This window comes from Pelodiscus sinensis, chromosome 1, assembly GCF_052426305.1.
Source record: "Pelodiscus sinensis isolate ZL-2025 chromosome 1, ASM5242630v1, whole genome shotgun sequence".
Classification (NCBI taxonomy): Eukaryota; Metazoa; Chordata; order Testudines; family Trionychidae; genus Pelodiscus; species Pelodiscus sinensis.
Genome location: NC_143052.1, coordinates 6,129,496 through 6,144,947, shown reverse-complemented (window position 1 = coordinate 6,144,947; position 15,452 = coordinate 6,129,496). Strand labels below are relative to the sequence as shown.

The 15,452-nt window shown below is 47.4% G+C and overlaps 1 protein-coding gene across 4 annotated transcripts in view; it reads left to right on the top strand.

The window, feature by feature from the left end:
• Positions 1 to 15,452, top strand: part of NRF1 (nuclear respiratory factor 1) — a 136,751-nt gene that overhangs the window by 12,836 nt on the left and 108,463 nt on the right. Inside the window, exon 1 of one of the 4 annotated variants that reach the window (XM_075925374.2) lies at positions 14,039 to 14,196. The exons of the other annotated variants lie outside the window; for them this stretch is intronic. The gene's annotated coding sequence lies outside the window, so the exon portion shown is untranslated. Of the gene's footprint in view, positions 1 to 14,038; positions 14,197 to 15,452 lie in introns of those variants that run through there. 4 annotated transcript variants of the gene reach the window in all.

The following is a 15,452-nucleotide window of genomic DNA, read 5'->3' as shown; positions in this document are numbered from 1 at the left end:
AGTCTTTTACATTATCTGCAGCAGACTGAGTATTGGCTTTACAAGGCAGATTTCAGCTTTTGGTTTAAATATGAAAAAAAAGAATGTTTAATTTCTGTATGATGAGGCTTAGGACTCCAGGGGAGGGTTAGTGAAATGCAGATATTAAACCTTTGGTCTTTGAATATATCTGAAAAATTGCTATTAATTTCTTTTGTTTGGAAAGCCTTACATAATTCCTTACAACACAGGCTAGACAATAGGGGGTCCTTACCTATAATCCCCGCAAAGCAAAAAAGTCAAATGTCCTTGTTTTTCCTCTTCTAGTATATGATCTCTTTGCCGTACTGTGGTGGTGTGCTTTCTGCTAACTGCTAGTTGAGATTATTCTTTAACTCAAATGATTGATGTAACATTAGTGCCATCTCGAGCGTGGCCTACACATAAAATGTAGGTCAATTTAGCTGTATTACTGCAGTGCTTGTAGCGTAGATATTCACAAACTCACCACCAGATGACTCTTCCACAGATAGTTTTGCTCATTCTGTTATCACAGTAAGTAGAATCAAAGCTTAGGAGAAACCTTATTCCCCTCAGGCTCCGTTTTTTTGTGTGTTTTTTTTTAAAGAAACACCCCAATAAAGTCTGCCATGCCTCAGTCTGAGAGTAACTTTCGTAGGTGTAGCTGCTGCCTACATGTTATATGCATGCAAGTGAATAAATCATTACAAGGGTGGTTCAGGAGCTGTGAATTGAGGCATGTGTGTGCAGCACAGTTTAAAATGTTATGTTCTAGGTGTCCACATGTGTGTTACAGCATTAACAGCATTTCCTGCCTTCCGCTATTTGTTGCCATGCACTGTAGTCTGTTCTCAAAGTGTGTAAGGTTAGCATTTCCTGTTGGAAGTTTCATGTCAAAACCATGCTGTTAAAAATACATTGGCTTCTCACCTGCAGGTCCTTGCCTGGTATGCATCAAGGAGCAGACAAATGTGGTTGTCCAGCGCAAGCATGGGTAGGGGCTACGTATTAGCAAAAATGTGCTTAAGCAGAGGGCACAATCTACCACAGTTGGCAGCAGAAAGTTTCATGCACCAAGTCCACCCTCCTTCTTACTGTTATTTCTATTCATGTTTTCTATCTCACGTTTTCATATACAAACCTATGTGTTAGGCCTGTGATAATGTCTTTAAAGTTGACCCACAGAGGATTTTTTAACATTGGGCTTGTACTCTTGATTGCTTCTTGGTGATGGCTAACGAAGGCCTTCGACATGGTATGTGTTTATATATTTTTGGCTTATTTTCTACCTTAGAAATGTCAAGTTTGTAGTTCTTTGGTTTTGTTGGAAGACCGCTTGGATGTTTGTGGGTGCTAATTCCATAACAAAAGGGACAAATACGTTGAATCTTTTATTAAATAAAAGCTTTCTTTATCCAAAAGGTTAGATGACAAAAATTAATTTACAGAAAGCAAGTTTTCAAAGGTTTGATTAAAGATCCCTTCCCTTCCCAATTGCTTGGCTTTGTTGGTTCTAGTTGCATTTCACTAGTTCTTTGGACATAATAGAATCACCCATCCTTAACAGGACTGGAACTTCTTCTAAACGGCCCATCTCTTGCAAGTGTTCTTTTTTATATTTTAAAAAAGTCCAATTTTTTTCCCTTTTGTAGGTCATTTACATTTCAAAAGCCAGAGAGGAAAGAAACTACCTTCTTTTCAGTTTATCATTCCACTGCAGTAGAAACTCAACCATGCTGAGTCTTACAAACATATAAAGTCATATTGGGTCAGACCAACAGTCCATCTTGCTGACTAACCTGACTCCTGAACATGGCAATGTCAGATGCCTCAGAAGGAATGAACAGAACAGGACAATATTTCAAATGATTCTTCCCCTGTCATCCACTCAGTGATGACAGTCACTGGATTAGGGACTTCCAGAACATGGACTTGTGTCTCTGACCATCTTAGTTAATACCTATTTATGGACCTGTCCTCTGTGAACTTAACTAATTATTTTTAATGTAGTTATACTTTCAGCCTTCACAACATCCCCTGGCAATGAGTTCGTAAGTTGACTGTACCTTGTGTGAAGTACTTTGTTTGTTTTAAACCTGCTGCCTATTAATTTAGGATCTTGTACTATGTGAAGGGTTAAATAATATTTCTTTATTTTTTCCCACACCATTCATGATTTTGTAGGCTTCTATCACATCCCCCATATTCTTGCTAATAAGAGAGAAGTATAATCTACCATACTGTACACATCCAGGTGTCTATGCCAAATGGGGAAAATATTGCATTTCCCTGTATGCAATTTAGGTTGAAATTGCCAGGGCTTGACAAAGTATAGAATCTACTCACCCATGGCGAGTAGATTTCAGCCCTGCACCCCGTTCGCTGGCGGCGCTTGCATGCGCAATGCGGGGCTGGCGAGCGGCTTTCACCGCAGTCGCTGAGCCCTGGAAATTGCACACAATAAAAATGAAGGAAAGCAAACCATAAATGTCACACAGTGAATCTGGTCTTCAGTGACCACTGAAGGAAGCGTGATTGTATAATAAAGATGGATCAAAACAGATGGGCTGTGTCTACATTGGCATCCCTTTCCGGAAAAGGGATGCTAATGAGACGAGTCGGAATTACAAATCTGTGGGGAATTTAAATATCCCCCGCGGCATTTGCATTTACATGGCTGCCGCTTTTTTCCGGCTTGGGGATAAGCCGGAGAAAAGCGCCAGTCTAGACGCGATTCTCCGGAAAATAAGCCCTTTTCCGGAGGATTTCTTATTCCTACTTTCAAGTAGAATAAGGGCTTATTTTCCGGAGAATCGCATCTAGACTGGCGCTTTTCTCCGGCTTATCGCCAAGCCGGAAAAAAGCGGCAGCCATGTAAATGCCTCTATAAAACCCTGGTTTGCCCTCATCTTGAATAATGTGACAGATGTGGTTGCCTCATCTCAAAAAATGATATATTGGCATTGGAAAAGGTTCAGAAAAGGGCAACAAAAATTATTAGGGATTTGAAACTGGTTCCATATGAAGGGAGATTAAAAATACTTGGATTTTTCATCTTAGAAAAGAGGAGATTAAGGGGGGATATGAGAGAGGTCTATAAAATCATGACTGGTGTGCAAAAAGTGATTAAGGAAAAATTATTTACTTATTCCCACAATATAAGAACTCAGGTTCAGCAAATGAAATGAATAGGCAGCAGGTTTAAAACCAACAAAAGGAAGTTTTTCTTCACTCAGCACACAGTCAACCTGTAGAACTCCTTGCCAGAGGATGTGGTGAAGACTAGGACTTTAACAGGGTTCAAAAAAGAGCTAGATAAATTCATGGAGGTTAAATCCATCAATGGCTATTAGCCAGGATGGGCAGGAATGGTGTCCCTAGTCACTGTTTGTCTGGAGATGGATGACAGGAAAGGGATCACGTGATGATTACCTGTTTTCCCTCCCTCTGGTATTGACCACTTTCGGAAGATACGATACTAGGCTAGATGGACCTTTGGTCTGACCCGGTATGGCTGTTCTCATGTTAAGTGTTACAGAAACATCTGTCTTCCAAAAAGTCCATAGATCAGTTTACCCCAAAAGGAAGTGTTAACAAAGCTATTTTAAAAAAAGAATAAAAATCTTATGCCTATCATGAACTGTGACAAACTGCATTGCTTCTTCCCTCTCCTTTTCAATGCAACCTAATTTTTGTATGTCCATTACCTATTTTTGTGACTTGGACTTTGCTTTTTATACTATAAGAAGCTTGGCACGCTGTTGGAACATATAAATAATAGTGAGTGGGCTCTTACAGAGTTGTCACTATATAAATGTTGCTGAAACTATCATAATGCAGAGGAGATGATGCAGAGGATATTGGCTATACTCATCTAGCATTATCACTTTCTGTTTCTATAGACTGTCTGTTGGCAGGAAAAAGTAATTAGTTATTAATAGACTCTGTTTTGACAAGAAACTGTCGTGCAGGAGGGGCAGGTTCCTAAGCCGCAGAACTGAAGCTTGGACTGGTTTTGGTAATTAGATCCCAAGGCACTGCAAAATAACAGGTGAAACCACTGCCGTCATGGCTTGTTATTTTATTTTTTGTATTACTGTCATGTCTTAGAGTCCCCTTATGGACCAGAACTCCATTGTGCTACGTGCCGTCCAAACACAGAACCAAATATGGGTCCTGCCCCAAACTAGGTGTTTTGTTACAGGCTTTAACTTTATACAAAGTGTTTTCCTGCCTGATGTGTGTTGATCAAGGACTCCAAGCCCTCACAACTTTGATTCCCTCCCCTACTTGAGACTTCATACTGTCAAACACACAGCATAGTTCAGCCCTCAGTCATTCTGAAACGATGCAGCTGCTGACACATCCAAATAAGACCCTCCAGGGCTGGCAATAGAGGCTATCATCTCTGAATTCCAAATCCAGTTCTAATAAAATAACCACAGAAGGAAGTCCACTCCACTCACGTCCTTTCTAACCCTATGGGCCTTTCTCGCCTTGGGGTTCTATTCACTCAGGGTGTGCTATTTCTATATGGCACTCTTGTCCTCCAAGATAACAATGTTGGGCAGCATGCCCAGAGGTATAATACCACAGAACAGAGAGGCAGTGCTGTAAAACCCTTGTGACACAGCTCTGGTACAACTACAACTGAAATGGTGCAATCAGTTGGTCATTTCAAGTTGGAGAGAAATCAGAGAAACTAAAAATACTAGGAATTTAATTATGAGGAAAAATTACGGGCTAAATAGCTAAAGGTTGGCAAAGCTACATAAAAGGGGGTCCAGTGGAGGGTAACCAAACTGATGAGGGGGCTGGAGCACATGACCTACGAGGAGAGGCTGAGGGATTTGGGTTTATTTAGTTTGCAGAAGAGAAGAGTGAGGGGGGATTTGATAGCAGCCTTCAACTTCCTGAAGGGAGGTTCCAAAGAGGATGGAGAGAGGCTGTTCTCAGTAGTGACAGATGGCAGAACAAGGAGCAATGGTCTCAAGTTGCAGTGGGGGAGGTCTAGGTTGGATATTAGGAAAAACTATTTCACTAGGAGGGTGGTAAAGTACTGAAATGGGGTACCTAGGGAGGTGGTGGACTCTCCATCCCTAGAGGTTTTTAAATCTTGGCTTGACCAAACTCTGGTTGGGATGGTTTAGTTGGGATTGGTCCTGCTTTGGGCAGGGGCTGGACTTGATGACTCTGAGATTTGAGGTTTCTTTCATCCCTAGGATTCTATGATAAACTGAGCACCAGAACATAACCTACAGATATTTGAAGAATGTAATTATCTAGCTGCTTCTGGGGGTAGCCGAGTTAGGCTGTACAGGACATACTGAAAAAACAACAAATGGTCTGGTAGCACTTTATAGGCTAACAAAACAATTATCTAGGGTGGTTCAAGGAGGAAGAACTAGGACTAAAGAATTAAATGTAAGAGAAGGAATATTCAGATTAAGATCAGGAAAAGCTTCCTGAAGTGGGCTGTACTGACCTAAGATTAATGAAGGACCTTAAATGAATTCACCTTCTTACTATTAGTAGCTCTGTGGAAAATGGTGTATATAGGTAATACTTGATTCCGTGAGTGCAAAAGATGTGTTTGGTGGAAAAGGACCTCAAGCAAAGGCAGTTTCTGTCCAATCCATCTACCTAGGCACTGTGGGATCAGAACCAAGTGAAAGATAATTCCTAGAATATGCTACTTATGAGTCATGCAAATCTACTTATAGTATATTACAGAACAATCACTGTTGCAAATAAAGAAATGAGTGCAGGACTCTTTTTCCTCTCAAAGAAAGACAAGGAAAAGGTCAGGCAATAGTTTAAGACTTTCCTTCTGTCACATGCATGTCCAAAGTTGCTTATTTACTTCTTTGTAATGATCCTTGTTCATCTGTTTGGCATGCTGGCTATAATATATGCTGTTCTTTTCACATCTAAATATCTTAAGTTACGTGGAGTTTGGAGGGCAGGGTTGTTTTGTTTTTTTACATTTTATCTATTTGTTTTTCATAAAGCACGAGATTCCGAGAGTCTGGGATTCTACCTCAAAATAGTAAAAAATGTAGCCATCTAAGTAATGCCACCAGGCAGCAGTTGTCTTACATTTAAGGAGACAGGTGGGACACTTTGTAGGAAATGGACTTTTATAACCCAACAGCAGCAAGGAACGTTCCTTCCACTGCAGTGCTCTACACGGCCCACTTGTTTCCAACACACCAAAGATCAACCCCCATAAGTACAGCAATGTAATAGACACTTTGCTGTCATCCCATCTGTTCTCTTAGATAAGCAGAGCCAAACTTGTTCAGTGTTTGCATGGGAAATGATTAAGGGATACATATGGTTACTACTACAGTAGACTTTTCAGTTTTTTAGAAAAATCTGCCCTTTGTAGTTGTAAGGGTTTAGACCTGGTTTAGATAACATAGTGCTAAAAATGTCAGAAAATGCAGGTGTCCTGTCTATACTAGTGCTCATGCCATTGCTGCAGGGAAATTGCAATGGCAGTAGTGCATTGATAGGAAATTCCTCCCCAAAAATTAAATGCGGACAAGGCCTTAATGTATATGGTATTGATAGTTCAGCAGATTGACAGTGATAGTCCTTGACTTATCATCACTGAGCCAATAACTCTGTGTGGGGTTAAGAGGTGCTTGCTGTTTGATTATTTATTTGTATTTTTGTAGCGCCTAGGACCTCCAGTCATGAAAGAGGTCTCCATCATGTCAGGTGCTGTATAAACACAGGAACCATAACAGAGTTTAAAGAGTTTAAAGAAAAGCTAGATAATTTCATGGAGGTTAGGTCCATAAAAGGCTATTAGCCAGGGGATAGAAATGGGGTCCCTGGCCTCTGTTTGTCAGAGGCTGGAGATGGATGGCATGAGACAAATCGCTTGATCATTGTCTTCGGTCCACCCCCTCTTGGGCACCTGGTGCTGGCCACTGTTGGCAGACAGGCTACTGGGCTAGATGGACCTTTGGTCAGACCCAGTACGGCCGTTCTTACGTTACCAAAAGATGGTTCCTGCTCCAAAGTGCTTACTGTCCAAGTAGAAGACAAGAAGACGACAGTTAGATACAATTGAACTGATGGGTGAGTACAAGGAAACAACGAGACAGTATAGGTCAGTGTGATGGCGTGGACTAGGTCCTAGGGCCTCCTGCTGGAGGCCTTGTGGCCCCTGCCACTCCTCTCACCAGAAAAGGGTAATAGCGAGGTTCCACAAGCTGCTGAGAGTGGCTGTGTGGGTAGTAGCCAATCAGGACCCAGCAGGTCAGTATTAGAAGAACTGCAGAACCAGCGTGAGTTCAGTTCCATGCTGGACCTGATGGAGAGTAGGTGGTGTGTGGCTAAATAACAGAGCTACAGGACCTTGGATGATAGTGCTGCCAGAAGCCGAGTATAAGAAGGAGGCACAAGGCCACGAGGAAAAAATTGGCCCAAGGAATTAGAGTAGCAGCATGCCTTAGCCAAAGAGACACAGCAGATAGCTATCATCTACAAGGTCCTTGAGCTGAGACCCAGTGTAGTGGATGGGCCTGGGTGGGGAAGTGGCCGGGAGGGTGAGGCACCCCAGAGAGTAGAATTGAACTATGGTGGCCCAGCTGAAGAGCTGTAACCAGGTAGCCCCAAGAAGGTGAAGACATTGTTTAAAGGGAAGGATTCATGAGGCACTGGTCTACTCTGGAGCAGGAACAAACTGAGACACATAGTACAGAGGACACTCAGAGGCCTCTGTTGGACTTGTACCCCAAAAGGGGTTTGCTTTGTTTTTATCACACAGACAGACTGGGGAGCGCTGAATCAGCGAAGACCCACCCAAACACAAAGTAAGTGCAGGCTCATGCACTCAGCCAGTGGGCGCATGCGAGAGGTGTGAGCCTGTTACAGTCAGCAAAATCAGCAGTGGTTTTAGCACAATGGCAGCACAACTGGTGTCAACATTTTGTGGACCTCCTGGCAAAGGAGAGCTGGAAGGAGGGGTTTGAAGGAGGTCAATGATTTAGTTGGACGGATGTTCACGGGGAGCTTTTCCCAAGGATGAGCGGCAGTATGGGAGAAAGCACAAAGGTGTTTGAAAATTGAACAAGTACACGATGGAAGTTGACCTCATGGACTGAGTGGAGGTAGGAGTCAGCCTTCTGATGCTGCTTTCATTTGGACAAGATTTACAACCAAATTCCTTCCCGTTTGTGATCATTAAAATTCCACGGCTGTTTTGGTGCTCACCTCTGAACACTGATCTAATCAAACATAGGGCATGGCTATACCTTCCCTGCAGAGCTGACCTGGGCTCTTGGTGTTGTCCCTAACTCAGCTCCCATCCACACAAGTACTTCTCACTCAATTTTGGTGGTTTTTCAACCCAGGCTAGCTGGCCTGTCTCAGTCTATATACTCCAAGTGCTGTTTATAGTCATGCTCACGACCCATACATTTTACTTTGTGAATGTAGGCTAATTAACTTGGGTGCTGCTCGTTCTCTAATTCCTCCCCAGTAACATTTTTTGCCATGTATTTTCCTCCCTTTTGCTGCATTGAAAGTCACTGGTTCTGCTTTTAAACCCCACATTGCATGTAGCCTTCACAGCTGGCCACATTTCTACACTTCTCGTTGCTTCCACAGCACTGGAACAGAGGAGATAACTTCTGGGAAATCATCCTGCCAGCTGGCCAGAGGCTGATACCAACTTGTAGATGGATCTTGCAACAATAAAGAGAGCTAGGAACTTCCAAGCAAAGTTTGCAATAAAATAAATAAATTGTAGTAAAATACATCAAATTGGTAAACTGATATACCACCCTAGCTTTGAATGGCTACCCAACTACAAAAGCAGTTTCTCCTCACTTGATGTTCGCACCTCCACATCAGTTGCTCGAAGTGGGCCTCATTCTCCCTGACTGAGTTGACTTCATTATCTGTAGCCTTACTCTTAATTGGTACTCTCTTCATATGCCTGTGTATATTTATACCTGCCTTTGGAATTTCCACTACATGCATCTGATGAAGTGGGTCTTTGCTTATGCTGCAATAAATCTTAGTCTACAAGGTGCCACAGGACCTCTTGTTGTTAACCCTAACTTTGTGCTCACATTCTCCTTTCCTCCATTATCTTCTCCAAACCAAGCATGTGGGCATACATGACATCTCTTCCTAACCTTGTTCACCTGGATCCAAACCAGTTATAAGAGGAGCACTTTCTGACAGCCTGTAAACCAGCTCAGGAATGAACCAATTCCCTCTTCTCTTCACATGTATTATACAGTGCCCAGCCTTTGTCAGTGACCTGACATGCATTACATTCACTGGCAACCAAGCAGTTTTGTAGGCAATGCAACCTTGTCTCCTGTTGGATAAATTCATGTTCCACTATCATCTTACAGCTATGAAACCATCTCCTTCCAGGGGTTCTCACATCAGAGCAGGGCTTCATGACCCAGCTGGGTCTTCCAAAACAATAAGGGACACACACATCATTCGATAGCCATATTATAAGGTGAGAATAAATTCCCACTTATCCAAATTTGAAAACACTAGCTCTCTGGAATACCCTGGCATCATGCACTCTATCCCTGCATCCCATATTGGTATCCATGATCTTCCCTCCATGTTTGGCTTGCATAGTTAGTGAGTAGTATACTTTTTGGTTTACAAAATTATGAGCTTATTGGGTGGGAGAGGGAGCAGATAATGGACACACATGTGCTGTCAATGGCCCCAAAACAGAAGATCTTGAAGTCACTATGGATAATTTTCTGATTAAATTAATAGGCAGCAGGTTTAAAACAAACAAAAGAAAGTACTTTTTCACACAAGTCACAGACAGCTTGTGGAACTCATTGCCAAGGAAGGTTGTGAAGGCAAGCACTATAAATGGATTTTTAAAAAAATAGATAAATTCATGGAAGATAGGTCCATCAGTGACTATTACCCAAAATGATCAGGGATGCAAATCAATGCTCTGGGTGTCCTTGAACCTCTGACACTGAGACAGGACAACAGGGGATGGCTCACTTGATGCTTGGCCTGTTCTGCTCCTTTCCTTTGAAGTATCTAGCACTAGCCACTATTGGAAGACATGATTCTGGGCTAGATGGAGCATTGGTCTCAGTATGGCCATTCTTAAATTCATATGCTAAAATATAGGTAAGTATTTATTCCTGTAGGGGAAGAAGCATTTACACTGGAGTGAATTGTTTTGGTAAAGTTCTAAATGTAGGATTTAAAAAAAAAATCAGATCTACACATTGATATGTATTTGTTAGAAAAAGCAAGGTCAAAGAAATGCCTGTTGGCCTCAGGGAGGCAGTTAGTGAGGTTTGTGATACTCCATAGATATTTACGGAGTTTATTCCACAGTCTCAGACTGGCTCCTCAGAAAGTTTTTTCCTGCACAGGTGAGCTATACCCTTATTGTTGAAAGTTTCAGTGTACCCAAAGGAGCACAAATGTCTATCACAGCCTTCTCCAGAGCATTAGGTAGTATTTTTGATTTCCTGCACACAGGGCATGCAGTTCCTTGGAGATAAGGACTGAGAACTTGCATCAGCTTCATTCCTTGCTAGCATGGCATAGCCCTTTCCAACATGGCATTCAATGGCCCCATCCTCCCGGTAAGGCCTTAGCTTTCATAATGTGCTTATATTAGGGATGTTAAAATGTGTTTAAGTAATCATGTAACTGCTGAAAATGTCAGTGGTTACATACAAGCTGGTGTGTGCATGGAGCTGACTTTTAAGTTGGTACCCTGTGCATAGTGGCTCTACCTCCTTCCCTCCCTTCCCTCCAGTGCATGCCAGAAATTTCCTTACACTCCCCCCCCCATGGGGGTGTATACCGCTCCTGAATTTCCCCAACACCCCCCCAGTTTTGTGAACTATGATGCCATACAGCTCACCTTCACCCTCACGGTGTCACCCCTCATCAGCTCTGACACCCCCCTTGTAAATTTGAACACCCCCCCCAATTTCAATTCCTGGGGCGACTACTGCTGATGTGCTGCGAGGTGAGCTGGCTTTTAAGCCTGCTCCCTGCATATACCAGGAGCTTGCGGGTATCACTTTCACATCCCTAGCTTTCATGTGCCTGATGGTAGTTTTCTCATTTCAAGATCCTTTGGTTCCATCCTTCCCACCATAGCACCCATTGGCCCATCTTCTTCCCTGCTGGGCCTTGCCTGTCCCACCCTAGCACCCACTGGCCCATGCCCCTGCCTCAGAGAAACCATACAGGAGAGATTTCAGAAGACTGGAAAAGGGCAAATATAGTGCCCATCTATAAAAAGGGAAACAAGAACAACCCAGGAAACTACAGACCAATTAGTTTAATTTCTGTGCCAGGGAAGATAATGGAGCAAGTAATGAAGGAAATCATCTGCAAACACTTGGAAGGTGGTAAGGTGATAGGGAACACCCAGCATGGATTTGTAAAGAACAAATCATGTCAAACCAATCTGATAGCTTTCTCTGATAGAATAACAAGTCTTGAGGATAAGGGAGAAGCGGTGGATGTGGTATACCTAGACTTTAGTAAGGCATTTGATACAGTGTCGCATGATATTTTTATCAATAAACAAGGCAAATACAACTTAGATGGGGCTACTATAAGTGGGGGTACATAACTGGCTGGATAACCGTACTCAGAGGCTACGTCTACACTGGCGCCCTTTTCCGGAAATGCTTAAAACGGAACAGTTTTCCGTTATAAGTATTTCCGGAAAAAGCACGTCTACATTGGCAGGATGCTTTTCCGGAAAAGCCCTTTTTCCGGAAAAGCGTCCGTGGCCAATGTAGACGCGCTTTTCTGGAAAAAAGCCCCGATCGTCATTTTCGTGATCGGGGCTTTTTTGCGGAAAAGACTACTGTGCTGTCTACACTGGCCCTTTTCCGGAATAGTTTTTCTGGAAAAGGACTTTTTCCCGAACGGGAGCAGCATAGTTTTTCCGGAAAAACACTGACAATTTTACAGTAGATCGTCATTGCTTTTCCGGAAAAGCAAGCGGACAGTGTAGACAGCTGGCAAGTTATTCCGGAAAAGCGGCTGCTTTTCCGGAATAAGTGGCCCAGTGTAGACACAGCCAGAGAGTAGTTATTAATGGCTCTTAATCCTGTTGCAAAGGTATAACAAGTGGGGTTCTGCATGGGTCTATTTTGGGACCAGCACTGTTCAATATCTTCATTAACGATTTAGATATTGGCATAGAAAGTACGCTTAAGTTTGCAGATGATACAAAGCTGGGAGGGGTTGCGACTGCTTTGGAGGATAGGGTCATAATTCAAAATGATCTGGACAAATTGGAGAAATGGTCTGAGGTAAACAGGATGAAGTTTAATAAAGACAAATGCAAAGTGCTCCACTTAGGAAGGAACAATCAGTTTCACACATACAGAATGGGAAGCCACTGTCTAGGAAGGAGTACTGCAGAAAGGTATCTAGGGGTCATAGTGGACCACAAGTTAAATATGAGTCAACAGTTGCAAAACTGTTGCAAAAAAAGCAAACATGATTCTGGGATGCATTAACAGGTGTGTTGTGAGCAAGACACGAGAAGTCATTCTTCCGCTCTACTTTGTGCTGGTTAGGCCTCAGTTGGAGTATTTTGTCCAGTTCTGGGCACTGCATTTCAAGAAAGATGTGGAGAAATTGGAGAGAGTCCAGAGAAGAGCAACAAGAATGATGAAAGATCTAGAGAATATGAGCTGTGAAGGAAGGCTGAAAGAATTGGGTTTGTTTAGTTTAGAAAAGAGAAGACTGGGAGGGGACATGATAGCAGTTTTCAGGTATCTAAAAGGGTGTCACAAGGAGGAGGGAGAAAACTTGTTCATCTTGGCCTCTGAGGATAGGACAAGAAGCAATGGGTCAACTGCAGCAAGGGAGGTTTAGGTTGGACATTAGGAAAAGGTTCCTGTCAGGGTGGTCAAACACTGGAATAAATTGCCCAGGGAGGTTGTGGAATCCCCATCTCTGGAGATATTTAAGAGCAGGTTAGATAAATGTCTATCAGGGACGGTCTAGACAGTATTTGGTCCGGCCATGAGGGCAGGGGACTGGACTCGATGACCTCTCGAGGTCCCTTCCAATCCTAGTGTTCTATGATTCTGTGAAATACTGCATAGCTCCCGTCCACCCCAACACGCCATGGGCTCTGCCCTCCCCTCACAGTACCCCATGGGCCGTGCCCCCTCCCCCGTCACAGCACCCCACGGGCCCTGCCCCCCCCCGGTCACAGCACCCCACGCGCCCTGCCCCCCCTCACAACACCCCACGGGCCTTGCCCCTCACAGCACCCCACGGGCCCTGCCCCCCTCGTCACAGCACCCCACGGGCCTTGCCCCTCCTCACAGCACCCCACGGGCCCTGCCCCTCCTCACAGCACCCCACGGGCTCTGCCCCCCCCCCCCACAGCACCCCACGGTCCCTGCCCCCCTCACAGCACCCCACGGGCCCTGCCCCTCCTCACAGCACCCCACGGGCTCTGCCCCCCCCGTCACAGCACCCCACGGGCCCTGCCCCTCCTCACAGCACCCCACGGGCCCTACCCCCCCTCACAGCACCCCACGGTCCCTGCCCCCCTCACAACACCCCACGGGCCCTGCCCCCCCCCGTCACAGCACCCCACGGGCTCTGCCCCCCCCGTCACAGCACCCCACGGGCCCTGCCCCTCCTCACAGCACCCCACGGGCCCTACCCCCCCCTCACAGCACCCCACGGGCCCTGCCCCCCCTCGCCCCGTGAGGCTGGAGCCGAAGCGCGCTCTCTACTGACTTCCGCGGTTCTGTGTGACTCCCACAGGACCGAGCTCCCCTTATCAACGCGGGGGCTTGACCTGCCCAAGATGGCGACCTCCCCCTCCCCTTTTATCAGCCCCTCCGACCTTCCCAACATGGCGCCCGGCGCCCCCCGAATCGCCCCTTTCGCGGCAGGCTCCCCCCGTCCGACCTCCCCAACATGGCGCGGGGCGGCGCCCCCCCCCCTCCCGATGCGGCGCGGTGCCCTCCTCATCATGGCGGCGGCGCCAGCCCGTGACGTCACGCGCCCTCTCCTCGGCCTCCTGCTGCTGCTGGTGCCCGCCTCTCGCTCGCTCGCCATTGCGGCGGCTCAGGGCGAGCCGCGCCGTGTCCCCGCTCGGCTCCCTCCCCGGCCGCCGCCTGGCAGAGGCTCCACGGCGCAGGCCCGCTGCAGCGCAGCCGCTCTGAGGTGAGTGTCCTACCGCGCAATCTCCCAGCTCCTCCAGCCCCGGCGCAGCCGCAGCAACGCGGGGCCCCCGCCGGCTGCCCAGGCACCCCGCTCCGGAGCCCGCGCCGCCGGCCCGGCCTCCCCCGGCCCGGCCCAACTCCCAGCTCGGGGCCGCGCAGGCCGCGCTAGGCCCGGGCCGGGGTGGGCTGAGGGGCGGCGGGGGCGGGATCCTGCCCCCGAGCGGGGTGCGGCGGGGGGGCGAGGGGAGGGGGGGTCGCTCGCTCTCCGGGCCGGCCCGGCCCAGGATCCCTGCCTGGCCCCCCCTTCTCGCCAGGCCGCCCCCCTTGGGAGCAGGGCCCCTCCCTGCGGCCCCTTCTAACGGGGGGGGGGGGCTGCTCGCTCTCCACATTGGGGAGCGGGATCCCTGGCTGGCCCCTCACCCCTAGACCCCCCCTTCTATCCAGGGCTGATCTGTCACCCCAGAGGGGAGCGGGATCCCTGCCTGGCCCCTCACCCCTAGACCCCCCCCCCTCTATCCAGGGCTGATCTGTCACCCCAGAGGGGAGCGGGATCCCTGCCTGGCCCCTCACCCCTAGACCCCCCCCCTCTATCCAGGGCTGATCTGTCACCCCAGAGGGGAGCGGGATCCCTGCCTGGCCCCTCACCCCTAGACCCCCCCTTCTATCCAGGGCTGATCTGTCACCCCAGAGGGGAGCGGGATCCCTGCCTGGCCCCTCATCCCTAGACCCCCCTCCCCCTTCTATCCTGGGCTGATCTGTCACCCCAGAGGGGAGCAGGATCCCTGCCTGGCCCCTCACCCCTAGACCCCCCCTTCTATCCAGGGCTGATCTGTCACCCCAGAGGGGAGCGGGATCCCTGGCTGGCCCCTCACCCCTAGACCCCCCCTCTATCCAGGGCTGATCTGTCACCCCAGAGGGGAGCGGGATCCCTGCCTGGCCCCTCACCCCTAGACCCCCCCTTCTATCCAGGGCTGATCTGTCACCCCAGAGGGGAGCGGGATCCCTGGCTGGCCCCTCACCCCTAGACCCCCCCTCTATCCAGGGCTGATCTGTCACCCCAGAGGGGAGCGGGATCCCTGCCTGGCCCCTCACCCCTAGACCCCCCCTTCTATCCAGGGCTGATCTGTCACCCCAGAGGGGAGCGGGATCCCTGGCTGGCCCCTCACCCCTAGACCCCCCCTCTATCCAGGGCTGATCTGTCACCCCAGAGGGGAGCGGGATCCCTGCCTGGCCCCTCACCCCTAGACCCCCCCTTCT